Below are 15,798 nucleotides of genomic sequence, written 5' to 3' on the forward strand. Positions count from 1 at the left end.
AGGGACAAAGATACTTTGCTGCAAATCATAAAAGAATGGATTTTACCCGGTAGCATAGCTGTGTCCGATTTTTGGAAGGTTCGTTGATTTGATAATTATATATTTCATTCGTTTATAAATATACATTTATGTATATCGTTTATAGGCATATGATTGCTTACAGGATGAGGGTTATGTACATTTTCAAGTGAACCACTCGCTCAACTTTAAAGACCCCGAAACTGGCCAGCATACAAATACGATCGAAGGGTTATGGAGGCATGCCAAAGTCTTTATGCCCCAATTCCACCGTAAAAAGTAATTCTTTTGCGGCTATTTGGCAAAATTTATTTTTTTGCGGCATTGCAAGGCTACTAATATTGACCCTTTAACAACATTTTTTAAAATGGCTGGGAACCTTTACAACCCATGCAACCAACGACTTGTAGAGGAGGAAGATGAAGATGATTATGAGGTCGATATATCGGCGTGAGTTAAACGTAAGTTACAAAATAAATACTTATTTTTTAAGAGGCTATGTATGTATGAAAGTATTCTGCGCAGAAATACTGTGGATGACGGTGGGGTGTAATAAAGCCATACGCAATATCGCCATACGGCTTTATTTCCAATCAGTTTGAGTAATAAAGCCATATGGCCTTATTTCCAATTGCTAATGGGAATAAAGCCAGTATGGCCTTATTGCCATTTTCAAAACATGGTTGTGGTAATTTTATTAGGCTGTACCTAAAAACGTGCAAAAGAGTGCGTACCGTGGCATGATGCCACGGTTCAGGCAACCACCCGGACTTGGCATGGCGTAGCCCAGAGTTATTTAAATAAGGGCGGCCAAAGGCCGCCAACTCCGAAAGGTGTTCTGCACATAAAGGAAACAAATACCAGGTGTTCTGCGCAGGATTACTGTTAATTTGCCCAAAATTAAGTTTTGGTATACCAGGAACAGGACAGTTGGTATTGCATTGATGGGACTAAGGATATTATATATAATTTTAAGTGAAAGCTTAAATTATTTCCCATCTACCAAACTATATTTTCATATATTTAATATAGCAATTAAATTAAAAAATTTGATGTTTTTTAAAAAATTATATTATTTCAGGAAATTCTTTGCAGTTATATACTTAAGATATACATCAAATGAAAGGTATTGGAAATACCTATCCAACGACGTTGATAATCTGTTCAATACTTTAGAAGTAATTTAGATTTAAAAAAAGCTTATTATGAACTTTGACCTTTAATAACTTTTGTTGTTGTTGTTTGCCCAACAAAAAAAATATATCGTTGTTTCTTTTATTAATACCTATCGATCTCAATTTTTCGTTTTTTTATATACTGCACTTGTTCCAAAACAACAAATAAAACTTTTTTATTGTTTAAGTTTTTAACCTCATTACCCAAGTGGTCTGATCTGTAAAATGTTTGCTATTTAACGCACTAAAAACAAACATTTCTAAATTGTGAGCCGCTGGGTGTTGTTGCTTAAAATGTTTAGTAATAACAGCGTTTCAAGTTTGTGGTAAGTGGTTTATCTTTAATTTATAAAAAAAATTTAAAAAATATTGGCATATTTTTGCCCACGCTACGTTCCAAGAGTTAGAGGGGGGTTCAACTAAGTTACATTTTTTTCCGCCTGCAATCAAAAGTGGACAGCAGAACTTTGAGTAACGGAGTGAAGAGCATCAACGAAAAGGCCTAGTCATAGTATATCCCTTAAATACTTTACTGACATTAATCAGCAACAAGATTAATATCTCAAACTTGAACTTACTTTCTCTTGACTGAAAAAGTTCCGCCTTTTGTAGAACTAGCTGTACAAGAATTTGATTCAAGTTGAGCTCGAGACTAAATTACTAATTTTATTGGCGCTTATCCGTTGAAACGGTTATGGCCGTCTAACTGTTATGCCAAGCCAGTCGATTTTTGGCGCGTTAACTAGCGCCAATTGGCCACAGGTAATTTAATCGTTTTCCACCTCTTCCTTCCAGCGGATTGGAAACCGTCGTTTCCTCTGCTTTCATATGCGGGCTCTGATAAGAATACTTTTTTAGCCAGAACAGCATCTTTCATTTGCATAACTTGATCTAGCCAGCGTAACCGCTGTGTTTTAATTCACGAGGCTTTAATGATGACTGCATTAATCTCGTACAGCTCATCATTAAATATCCTTCTGTACTCGCCATCGACGTCGAGTAGATGCCCATAAATCTTTCGAAAAACTTGTGTCTATAGAGAGGTGAAATAACTGGAGAGATCAGGGAAATAGTTGTTTATTTTATTACATACCTCATCGATGGGTAGGTGGGGACCGACATTATCGTGCAGTCTTCAGCCTAGGATACAATGGTGACTCCTTCTGTTGGCAAAGGAAACTTCGATATGTAGAAGTTAAACAAAAGCGGGGATATGGCACCACCCTTTGTTCAATTCTTTTGGGGAAAGATCTTACGTTCCTGAATTGCACCGATGCCTGGCGACCAGATAGATAATTTGGGCTCCGCCTTTTGAGACTTGGAGGAAGGGAGAACCCTTCCAAGTCTTGCATTATCGTGCCGTGATTGACTGTATCAAAAGCTATTGATAAGTCTAGTCCGCAGTTTATCTTTGTGTTGATGGCGTTTAGCGGAGGTAGTGCTATGTAGTTTTCGAAAGCCATGTTGATGATTGGCAAGACGCAAGTTTGCAGTGAAATGGGGAAGCAGAATGGCTTCAAGTGTCTTGACTACTGGTGCTAGGAGAGATATTGGACGACAAGATTCCCCTACGTTGGCTGGTTTCTCACGCTGTAATGGCGGAGATGACGAAGGTGGACAAAGACAGGTTGACGACATGTGCTAGATATATAAATTCCTCTTTGCCAAGTTTTTTAAGCATCGGCATGGCTATGCCATCTGGGTCTACTACTTAAGATGCTTTAGCACGGACGATGGCATCTTCAACCTTTTTGGCGGTGATGGACCATAGGAGAGGCGCTGTTTTTCTGCTTGTGTGCGCGTCTTTTAGACGTCTGGCTTTGTCAACCGCAGAACGCATGCACGTATTGTCGCCAGAAAGTGCTCGCTCATTTTGGTTCATCCAACAACACTCGGGTTCGATAGGGACTTTACGGTAGACCACAATTCTAGGGTTACAATTCTTTAAATGCTCCTCCCATTCCGCACGCTTGTGTTTATCCACAAGCTGTCTGATGCGTTGGTTTATGCCCTTTTTTGGGGGGGTCACCAAGGTCGTACTGTCAAGTAATCTCATTTAAATAAACGAAGTCTTTTACAATATCAAAACAAGTAAGGACGGGACTGTCTTCGGCTGTGCCGAAGACTTCATACCTTTCATGAATGGGGCTGAACAATAATCTTATCCCGTTCGTAATCTCCGAATAATCGGATGTATAAGATAAGAAATATCTAGTCAACAGATCTACATACCTAAACGATTTTTAAGATAAATATAAAGTAAACAAGTAAGGAAGGTTAAGTTCGGGTGTAACCGAACATTACATACTCAGTTGAGAGCTATGGTGACAACATAAGGGAAAATAACCATGTAGGAAAAGGAACCGAGGGAAACCGTGGAATGTGTTTGTATGACATGTGTATCAAATGAAAGGCATTAAAGAGTATTTTATGAAGGAGTGGGCCATAGTTCTATAGGTGGACGCCATTTAGGGATATCGCCATAAAGGTGGATCAGGGTTGACTAGAATTTGTATGTACATTATGGGTATCAAAAAAAAAGGTGCTAATGAGTATTTTAAAAGGGAGTGGTGGTAGTTGTATAGGTGGTCGCCTTTTCGAGATATCGCCATAAAGGTGGACCAGGGGTGAACCTAGAATTTGTTTGTACAATATGGGTATAAAAAAAAACGGTGCTAATGAGTATTTTAAAAGGGAGTGATCCTTAGTTCCATAGGTGGACGCCGTTTCGAAATATCGCCATAAAGGTAGACCAGGGGTGACTCTAGGATGTGTTTGTACGATATGGGTATCAAATTAAAGGTATTAATGAGGGTTTTAAAAGGGAGTGGGCCTTAGTTCTATTGGTGGACTCCGTTTCGAAATATCGCCATAAAGGTGGACCAGGGGTGACTTTAGGATGTGTTTGTACGATATAGGTATCAAATTAAAGGTATTAATGAGGGTTTTAAAAGGGAGTGGGCCTTAGTTCTATTGGTGGACGCCTTTTCGAGATATCGCCATAAAGGTGGACCAGGGGTGACCCTAGAATTTGTTTGTACAATATGGGTATCAAAAAAAACGGTGCTAATGAGTATTTTAAAATTGAGTGGGCCTTAGTTCTATAGGTGGACGCCGTTTCGAAATATCGCCATAAAGGTGGACCAGGGGTGACTTTAGGATGTGTTTGTACGATATGGGTATCAAATTAAAGGTATTAATGAGGGTTTTAAAAGGGAGTGGGCCTTAGTTCTATAGGTGGTCGCCTTTTCGAGATATCGCCATAAAGGTGGACCAGGGGTGACTCTAGAATACGTTTGTACAATATGGGTATCAAACGAAAGGTGCTAATGAGTATTTTAAAATTGAGTGGGCCTTAGTTCTATAGGTGGACGCCGTTTCGAAATATCGCCATAAAGGTGGACCAGGGGTGACTCTAGGATGTGTTTGTACGATATGGGTATCAAATTAAAGGTATTAATGAGGGTTTTAAAAGGGAGTGGGCCTTAGTTCTATTGGTGGACGCCTTTTCGAGATATCGCCATAAAGGTGGACCAGGGGTGACCCTAGAATTTGTTTGTACAATATGGGTATCAAAAAAAACGGTGCTAATGAGTATTTTAAAATTGAGTGGGCCTTAGTTCTATAGGTGGACCCCGTTTAGAAATATCGCCATAGAGGTGGACCAGGGGTGAATCTAGAATGCGTTTGTACAATATGGGTATCAAACGAAAGGTGTTAATGATTATTTTAAAAGGGGGTGGGCCTTAGTTCTATAGGTGGACGCCTTTTCGAGATATCGCCATAAAGGTGGACCAGGGGTGACTCTAGAATATGTTTGTACGATATGGGTATCAAATGAAAGATGTTAATGAGTATTTTAAAAGGGCGTGGGGCTTAGTTCTATAGGTGGACGCCTTTTCGAGATATCGCCATAAAGGTGGACCAGGGGTGACTCTAGAATGTGTTTGTACGATATTGGTATCAAATTAAAGGTGCTAATGAGAGTCTTAAAAGAGAGTGGTGGAAGTTGTATATGTGAAGGCGTTTTCCAGATATCGACCAAAATGTGGACCAGGGTGACCCAGAACATCATTTGTTGGATACCGCTAATTTATTTATATATGTAATACCTGCCAAGATTTCAAGGGTGTTTTATTTCGCCCTTCAGAACATTTTCATTTTCTTCTACTTAATATGGTAGGTGTCACAACCATTTTACAAACTTTTTTCCAAAGTTATATTTCGCGTCAATAAACCAATCCAATTACCATGTTTCATCCCTTTTTTCGTATTTGGTATAGAATTGTGGCATTTTTTTCATTTTTCGGAATTTTCGATATCGAAAAAGTGGGCGTGGTCATAGTCGGATCTCGTTCATTTTTTACACCAAGATAAAGTGCGTTCAGATAAGTACGTGAACTAAGTTCAGTAAAGATATGTCGATTTTTGCTGTAGTTATCGTGTTAATGGCCATGCGGAAGGACAGACGGATGACCGTGTATAAAAACTGGGCGTGGCTTCAACCGATTTCGCCCATTTTCACAGAAAGCAGTTAACGTCATAAAATCTATGCCCCTACCAAATTTCAAAAGGATTGGTAAATTTTTGTTCGACTTATGGCATTAAAAGTATCCTAGACAAATTAAATGAGCCACGCCCAATTTGAAATTTCTTTTATTTTTGTATTTTTTTGCACCATATGACTACTGGAGTTGAATGTTGACATAATTTACTTACATACTGTAAATATCTTAAATTTTTTGTTAAAATTTTACTTTAAAAAAAATTTTTTTTTAAAGTGGGCGTGGTCCTTCTCCGATTTTGCTAATTTTTATTAAGCGTACATATAGTAATAGGAGTAACGTTCCTGCCAAATTTCATCATGATATCTTCAACGACTGCCAAATTACAGCTTGCAAAAATTTTAAATTACCTTCTTTTAAAAGTGGGCGGTGCCCCGCCCATTGTCCAAAATTTTACTAATTTTCAATTCTGCGTCATAAGTTCAACTCACCTACCAAATTTCATAGCTTTATCTGTCTTTGGTAATGAATTATTGCACTTTTTCGGTTTTTCGAAATTTTCGATATCGAAAAAGTGGGCGTGGTTATAGTCCGATATCGTTCGTTTTAAATAGCGATCTGAGATGAGTTCTCAGGAACCTACATACCAAATTTCATCAAGATACCTCAAAATTTACTCAAGTTATCGTGTTAAGGGACGGACGGACGGACGGACATGGATAAATCAAATTTTTTTTCGATCCTGATGATTTTGATATATGGAAGTCTATATCTATCTCGATTCCTTTATATCTGTACAACCAACCGTTATGCAATCAAACTTAATATACTCTGTGAGCTCTGCTCAACTGAGTATAAAAATAGGTAGGTACTTTGTGTGAGGATGCAAAGCTTCACGTTTTTTGTGGTCTGCATGTAAAAACTATGACTACGAATCACGTATTTCAAATATATATGAAGTAAACGTAACTATTTGATGAAATTTGATGAATTTTGAAGCTTCTATCCGTAAAGAAGGGGCAAAAATGGCAGTTTATATGAAGTATATAATATATATACCACCGATCTTAATAATTTTTTCAGACAACAATATATACTATACGCGTAAGCATTTGGTGAAATTTGAAGCTTCTAGCTGTTAAAATGGGGCCGAAATCGCAAAAAAAAATATATATATACTATATATACCACCATATATATACTATATATACCACCGATCTGTATGATTTTTTCAGACAACAATATATGCTATATACGTAAGCATTCGTTGAAATTTGAAGCCTCTAGCTCTTAAAATAGGGCAGTAATTACGAAAAGTTTCTTATCTGAACAATCGGTTGTGGGGGATATATACTATATATACGACCGATCTCATCAATTTTTTCAGGCAACAATATGTGCAATATACGAAAGTATATGGTAAAGTTTGAAGCTTCAATCTGTTAAATTGAGTAAGATATTACAAAAATCCTCTTTTTCTGAAAAATCGGTTGTATGGAGGATATATGCTATAGTGGTCCGATCCGGCCGGTTCCGACAAATGTCTAAACGGACACCCAAATACACCCGCTCACCAAATTTTATCAAGATATCTCAAAAATTGAGGGACTAGTTTGCATACAAACAGACAGACGGTCAGACGGACAGACGGACATGGCTAAATCAACTCAGCTCTTCAAACTGATTATTTCGGTGTACTTAATGGTGGGTCTATCTATTTTCCTTTAAGGACTTACAATTTTGGGTTTCGTGACGAAATTAATATACCATTTCATTTTCTTGAAATGTATAATTATGTCCACAGTAGTGTGGTTGCCAAGCGCAAATGGGATAACTCTTTGTTAGATGAGAGCCGCCATTCACCACCAAGCTCATCTCTTCCGCTTCTTTTTCCAGTTTTGAGTAAGCAGAACTTAGGCGCGGGTGTTCAGGCCGTCGATATCAATGTCTTCAACATACGCCAGTAATACAGGCTTTTAGAGCATATTGTTCCAGAGCAATTAAGGTCTACAGCTATTTTAATTTTCTCCAGAATCAAATTAAAGAAATCCCGTACAGAAATCACCCTATCGTCAAACTCGTTCGGTGTTGGTGTTGCTCAACATTATTTTGCACAGCCGTATAAGTTTTGCAGCAAAAAAAAATTCAGCCATAGCGGCATTCGTCTTGTCGAAGGCGGCTTTAAACTCGACGAACAAGTGATGTGTGTCAATACTTTTTTATCGGGAGATTTTCCAAGATTTGGCGCACAGTGAAATTCTGGTCGTTGGTAGGTTTATCAAGTCTAAAGCAGCTCTGATACTTTTATTCAGATGATTCACGGTGATCTTCAATCTTTTAAACAAAACGCTTGACAGGATCTTATATGCGATACTAAGAAGTCTGATTCTGCGATATTTGGCGCAGTTTTCAGGATGCCCCTTCTTGTGGACTGTACAAAGAACAGTTTGATTCCAATCGTAGGGCTTTATAAAAACCATTAGACTCACCTACGTCGGATCGGATTGGAAATATTAAGTTTGCTAAATTTTTCGGGTGTAGCAAAGAGTTCTCTTAGTTTTTAATACACTCACAAACTCTCTTTATTTGATCCAGCATCATTGATGATACTGCCGGTACGGGCAGCAGTTTGCTAAACTTGATCAATTTCAGGTTGACGGCAAAGCACCAATTAAGAAGCAGAAGATGCGAACTCTGTGACATTCGTAATTAGTATTTTTGAAAATTTTGCTATTTTTCAGCTTTTCTCATCATAATTCAAATGACATGTGGTGAGGATACGGAAGATCAACTGCTACATCAACAACAAGAACAACAACAACCACAAGAAAAACTGCAACAACATCAAAATACGGAAGAATAAATAAATGCAGAATTGGCAACAATACACATGACAGTTTTGAGGTTATGGTACGGAAAAAACTAAACGATACAGAACTCAAAAACAAAATTCGTTCAATTTATAAAATATTCAAAAAAAACTGCTCGAAAAGTACTTGGTAATGAGCGTGTGCGACAGCTTATAAAACGTCTTGTGACAAATCCGAACTAAGGGGCCGACAAAACCAGCGTACGTCCATGAACTAAGCAAGTCCTGTCGCATATTTTATATTTTATTTGAAAAGCCCAGCAAAATGTCTTATGCAATTATAATAAAATATAAATTTGCATGAAATAAAATGAGTGGCAACACTTTTTTCATAAATGAGATTTTTTAGCAGATAAAGGGATGGGTGGTCAAGATGAAGTCTGCCAGTGAAAGAGAAAGGAAAAGTGCGAGAGATATTCAGAGGGAGTAGGGAGGGAGAGCGCCTTTGAATAGTAGAGTAAGAGAAAGGAATGGTCCAGGTTGTACTTCTGAGTAAGCGCCTATTCGAGTACCCCTCGGCTTAACTAAACTTGCCTAATGGAATAAAGCGCAACGGAATTTGATGGTGGTGCATAGAAAATATATCAACTTATGACTTTAGACTAACTTTAGGAAGTACTGTGATCAGTATAACAACACACACTGTGAATCAATAGCGTTTGTTTATCATCACGTCAAACTTGAAAGAAGCATCGCAGTCTGCTTTGAATGTTTTGCTGTTTCTAATGTCCGCTTCTGTTTCCACATGTGACTTCTGGATTCATGTTGGAATCATTTCTAGACTAATTCAGGCCCAATTTGGAACAATTTCGGGTTCACTGTGGGGTTATTTTACTTGATATTACGGGACAGCTTCTGGATCATTTAGAAACTATTTCGAAATTATTTCAGGACCGGGACTAAACCCGGAATGATTTCGAGACTATTTCGGCAACCAATATAGAACAATTTCTGGATCACTTTGGTATTATTTAAGATATAATTACATTATTGCGATACTGTTTATGGACAATTTTTTAACAGTTTAAGGGTCACTTTAAGATTGTTTTTCGGATTATTTTGGTATTATTCTAGAATTTTTTTCAGACGCATCCCACCCTGAACTTATTTAAGTGTCAACATGGTAGTATTTTTTCTGCGAAAAATTATTTAATTCGTGTTCCTGCTCACATTCCACCTAAGGCGGTAATCACATTCCACCTACATTTTTAACGCCAGTCGTTCGATTAGTCTCTCCATAGGACAAACTCAAACATAATGTATGAATTCACCGCTGTATAAAGAGCACGGCTGCCCCCGTGTTATGATGGTAGCGTGCTCTGCCTACCACACCGAAGATCTTGGGTTCACACACCTGGAAAAAAACATCGAAATTTTAGAAACAAGTTTTTTTCATTAGAAGAATTTTTTCCTAAGTGGGTTCGCCCCTCGGCAGTGTTTGTTTCACACATGAAAAGGTCTCAGTGAAAACTCACTTTCCTTACATACAGGAAAACTTTAAAGGAGCTCGACGCAAATCGGAAAAGAATCCCGGACCAAAAAAAAAATGTTTTTCTATAAAGAGCGGTTGTTGTTGTTGTAGCACTTTATAAAGAGCTCAAAACTGGCTATGGTCGAATGCGACTCATCCTGCTTATGAAACAAATTTCGTATTGACTAATACGTTTGTAGTGAGAAGAATTTTAGTTAAAAAAAAACTATCCCAAATTGGCAATACAAAAAAAATTTTTTAAATTGTGGTGGTTATTAAGAAGGCATTTGCTTCTCTGGAATAAATGTTACCCTCATGTTCCACTTTCAATTTTTAACATTTGAACAAGGTCACCTAGCGCTTTGAAGAAAAGCTGGATTTGTAGGTTATGATGCTCCTTTTCTTATTTAGTGGGAAATATTTTATCAAGGGAGCTTAAAGGAACTAACGGGGCGTCATTATCTTCAGAAAAGAAAACGCTATAAGCTCATACTTTCCCATAATCTGTTGTGTCGTGAGTGCAATATTGATGTTCCGAACATTATTATACCCAACTGTACTTGTACACAGGGTATTATAACTTTGATTGGATAACGGTTGGTTGTACAGGTATGAAGGAATTGAGATAGATATAGACTTCCATATATCAAAATCATCAGTATCGAAAAAAAATTTGATTGAGCCATGTCCGTCCGCCCGTTAACACGATAATTTGAGTAAATTTTGAGGTATTTTAATGAAATTTGGTATGTATGTTCCTGAGCACTCATCTCAGATCGCTATTTAAAATGAACGATATCGGACTATAACCTCGCCCACTTTTTCGCTGTCGAAAATTTCGAAAAATCCAAAAAGTGCCATAATTCGTTACCAAAGACGGATAAAGCGATGAAAGTTGGTAGGTGAGTTGAACTTATAACGCAGAATAGAAAATTAGTAAAATTTTGGACAATGGGCGTGGCACCGCCCACTTTTAAAAGAAGGTAATTTAGAAGTTTTGCAAGCTGTAATTTGGGAGTCGTTGAAGATATCATGACGAAATTTGTCAGGAACGTTACTCATATTACTATATGTTTGCCTATTAAAAACTAGCAAATTCTGAGAACGACCACGCCCACTTTTAAATTTAAGTCAAATTAAAAAAAAAGTTAATATCTTTATAATATATAAGTAAATTATGTCAACATTGAACTCTAGTAATGATATGGTGCAACAAAATACAAAAATAAAAGAAAATTTCAAAATGGGCGTGGCTCCGCCCTTTTTAATTTAATTTGTCTAGGATACTTTTAATGCCATAAGTCGACCAAAAATTTACCAATCCTTGTGAAATTTGGTAGGGGCTTAGATTCTAGGACGATATCTGTTTTCTGTGAAAAAGGGCGAAATCGGTTGAAGCAACGCCCAGTTTTTATACACAGTCGACCGTCTGTCCTTCCGCTCGGCCGTTAACCCGATAACTTGAGAAAAAATCGATATATCTTTACTAAACTTAGCCCACGTACTTATCTGAACTCACTTTATCTTGGTATAAAAAACGGCCGAAATCCGACTATGACGACGCCTACTTTTTCGACATCGAAAATTACGAAAAATAAAAAAAAATGCCATAATTCTATACCAAATACGAAAACTGGTTTAATGACGCAAAATATAACTTTAGAAAAAAAAACTTTGTAAAATGGGTGTGACACCTACCATATTAAGTAGAAGAAAATGAAAAATTTCTGCATGGCGAAATCAAAAGCCCTTGGAATCTTGGCAGGAATACTGTTCGTGTTATTACATATATAAATAAATTAGCGGTACCCGGCAGATGATGGTGCGGGTCACCCTGATCCACATTTTGGTCGATATTTCGAAAACGCTTTCACATATACAACTACCATACCGATATGGTGGACCAGGGGTGACTCTAGACCCCTGGTCCACCTTTATGGCGATATCTCGAAAAGGCGTCCACCTATAGTACTAAGGCCCACTCCCTTTTAAAATACTCAATAACACCTTTCATTTGATACCCATATCGTACAAACAAATTCTATAGTCACCCCTGGTACACCTTTATGGCGATATCTCGAAAAGGCGTCCACCCATAAAACTAAGGCCCACTCCCTTTTAAAATACTCATTAACACCTCTCATTTGATACCCATATCGTACAAACAAATTCTAGAGTCATCCCTGGTCCACCTTTATGGCGATATCTCGAAAAGGCGTCCACCTATAGGACTAAGGCCCACTACCTTTTAAAAACTCATTAACACCTTTCATTTGATACCCATATCGTACAAACAAATTCTAGAGTCGCCCCTGGTCCACCTTTATGGCGATATATCGAAAAGGCATCCACCTATAGAACTGAGGCCCACTCCCTTCTAAAATACTCATTAACAACTTTCATTTGATACCCTTATCGTACAAACAAATTCTAGAGTCACCCCTGGTCCACCTTTATGACGATATCTCGAAAAGGCGTCCACCCATAGAACTAAGGCCCACTCCCTTTTAAAATACTCATTAACACCTTTCATTTGATGCCCATATCGTACAAACGCATTCTAGGGTCACCCCTGGTCCACCTTTATGGCGATATCTCGAAAAGGCGTCCACCTATAGTACTAAGGCCCACTCCCTTTTAAAATACTCAATAACACCTTTCATTTGATACCCATATCGTACAATCAAATTCTATAGTCACCCCTGGTACACCTTTATGGCGATATCTCGAAAAGGCGTCCACCCATAGAACTAAGGCCCACTCCCTTTTAAAATACTCATTAACACCTTTCATTTGATACCCATATCGTACAAACAAATTCTAGAGTCATCCCTGGTCCACCTTTATGGCGATATCTCGAAAAGGCGTCCACCTATAGGACTAAGGCCCACTACCTTTTAAAAACTCATTAACACCTTTCATTTGATACCCATATCGTACAAACAAATTCTATAGTCACCCCTGGTCCACCTTTATGGCGATATCTCGAAAAGGCGTCCACCTATAGTACTAAGGCCCACTCCCTTTTAAAATACTCAATAACACCTTTCATTTGATACCCATATCGTACAAACAAATTCTATAGTCACCCCTAGTCCACCTTTATGGCGATATCTCGAAAAGGCGTCCACCCATAGAACTAAGGCCCACTCCCTTTTAAAATACTCATTAACACCTTTCATTTGATATCCATATCGTACAAACAAATTCTAGAGTCACCCCTGGTCCACCTTTATGGCGATATCTCGAAAAGGCGTCCACCTATAGGACTAAGGCCAATACCTTTGAAAAACTCATTAACACCATTCATTTGATACCCATATCGTACAAACAAATTCTATAATCACCCCTGGTCCACCTTTATGGCGATATCTCGAAAGGCGTCCACCTATAGGACTAAGGCCCACTCCCTCTTAAAATACTCTTTAATACCTTCCATTTGATACACATGTCATACAAACACATTCCAGGGTTACCCAAGGTTCACTTTCCTACATGGTGATTTTCCCTTATTTTGTCTCCATATCTCTCAACTGAGTATGTAATGTTCGTTTATACCCGAACTTAGCCTTCCTTACTTTTTATATATATAACATTTTAGAAAAAACCTGATTATTTAGTAAATAATACACCTAGAATGTTGAAATTTGACGTGTGGACTGATATTGAGACTCTTAATAAAAATTTGAAAAAAATTTTTAAATGGGCGTGGTGCCGCCCACTTGTGATAAAATTAGTTTTACAAATATTATTAATCATAAATCAAAAATCGTTGAACCTTTCGTAACAAAATTCGGCAGAGGGGTTGTCTTTACTATAAGGAATTCTTTGAAGAAAAATTAACGAAATCGGTTAAGGAGCACGCCCACTTTTATATAAAACATTTTTAAGAGGGTCGTGGACCAATAAAGTAAGCTATATCTTTGCAAAAAGGAGCTTTATATCAATGGAATTTCATTTCCCAAGTGGATTTATAATCAGACCAATTCTAAATATTCTCGCGGAATTTTGTTCTCGCGGATTTTTTTGTTCCCGCGGAAAAATTCCTCCAATTCTTTTCTCCTAGGGAGAAGAAAAATTGGGGAATAGCAATTTCGAATTTTCGAAGTCAGCTGTTTTACCATCTGACAGTTCATTACGCATTTCTGCTTTTGTTTAAGAAAATAAAGTTTAGTGTCTTTTGACGAATTTATCGTAAATTAAAGAAAAATATACATAAAAAATGAATAGTATGGCATTTCATATGGTTGTGAACGAAATGATTGATGAAGAAGGTTCCCAGCAACACCAACAGAGGACTATAAGAAGAAGGTTGCGCGATAGTACCAATCCGTTGGAGTTGCCACAATCGTTGTAAGTATTAGAACATCTTCTGTTTTGCTTTTATATTTCATTAAATTTCTGGAATTTACAGATTTCAAAAGTATTATAGGGTTAACAAACCTGCATTTCGGTATTTGTTGGAATTTCTCACATCGCACACACGGCATCGCAAAAAACAATTTGCGATATCGCCGCTTGTGAAACTGAGTGCAGTTTTAAGATTTTTTGCTGAAGGTGGGTATCAAACAGGAATCGGAAAAGATGTGGACGTTTCTTTAGCGCAACCCACCTTCAGCAAAGTTCTGGACGAAGTCGTTGAGACCTTTGAAAGTGAGCTGTGCGAAAGATGGATAAGTGTGCCAATGAGCAGCGACGAAAGAAGAAGAATTTCACGTGCATTTTACGTGAAGCATGGGATACCCAGTGTTATCGGCTGCATTGATGGAACTCATGTCCGTATCATCACACCCGCGGAAAACAAGCATCTCTACTACAATAGTAAGGGCTAATACAGCTTAAATGTAATGTTGGTAAGCTATTTATAATAGTTCAATTGAAATATATTTGACTATGGCATTGTATTTTCTTAGATGTGTGACGATGAGCTGAAAATTCGGTACGTTGATGCTTCCCATCCCGGTGCCTCGCATGACTCCTTTATTTGGAATGTGAGTGAATTGCAAACTCACCTTTAAGACCAGTATTTGCAACGTGAAGCCAATTTTTGAATACTGGGTAATAATAAAATACTCAAAATGTAAATATTTGTATTGATATAAGACTTTTTAAACTAGGTGATGACGGGTATCCTTTAGAACCATGGCTTATGACACCACATCGGAGTTCCGACGAAGGCTCTATACAGATGAAATTTAATGAAGCCCATTCTAAGTGTCGCAACATTATTGAACGAACCAATGGGGTGCTGAAAAATCGACGGAAGTGTCTCCTTGGTGCAAGGGAATTACATTACACTCCAAAAAAAGCAGCAAAAATTGTAAACTTGTGCTGCGCGCTGCACAACATATGCATACATTTCAAGGCATACACAGATATGACAGAAGTACAATCCACAGAAGAGCAGGCAACTCAAAACAGAAATCAAGATTTAATACCCTTGACTTCGCCTCAGTATTTGAACGCAGCGCAAAACATACGAAACAACATTGGAAGCTCGCTATAAATTTTAAGGAATGAAAACACATACTTTGAGTTTAATATTTTATTTTCTGTTTTAAATTCATTTTTTCTGCCTTTAAATTCAGGTATCACAATTTAGTACGTTTTACTTAATTCCTACTAAAGAGTTTCAGTCTCATTTTCTTACAAAAAATAGAAATATCACAAATAGTTTTTTTTGCTCGTCATAACACAGTCTTAAACTAAGTAATATTATAGTCTACAAAATAAAAATAGTTCACGTAAGCATGTATAATA

General features: G+C 37.6%; 1 protein-coding gene across 5 annotated transcripts in view; it reads right to left on the minus strand.

Annotated features, from left to right (window-relative positions):
* The window catches only part of LOC137250425 (rac guanine nucleotide exchange factor JJ), a 215,473-nt gene that overhangs the window by 139,080 nt on the left and 60,595 nt on the right, over positions 1-15,798 (minus strand). The gene's annotated exons all lie outside the window — the stretch shown is intronic.

This window comes from Eurosta solidaginis, chromosome 4 (assembly GCF_040869045.1).
Source record: "Eurosta solidaginis isolate ZX-2024a chromosome 4, ASM4086904v1, whole genome shotgun sequence".
In the NCBI taxonomy this organism is placed as follows: domain Eukaryota; kingdom Metazoa; phylum Arthropoda; class Insecta; order Diptera; family Tephritidae; genus Eurosta; species Eurosta solidaginis.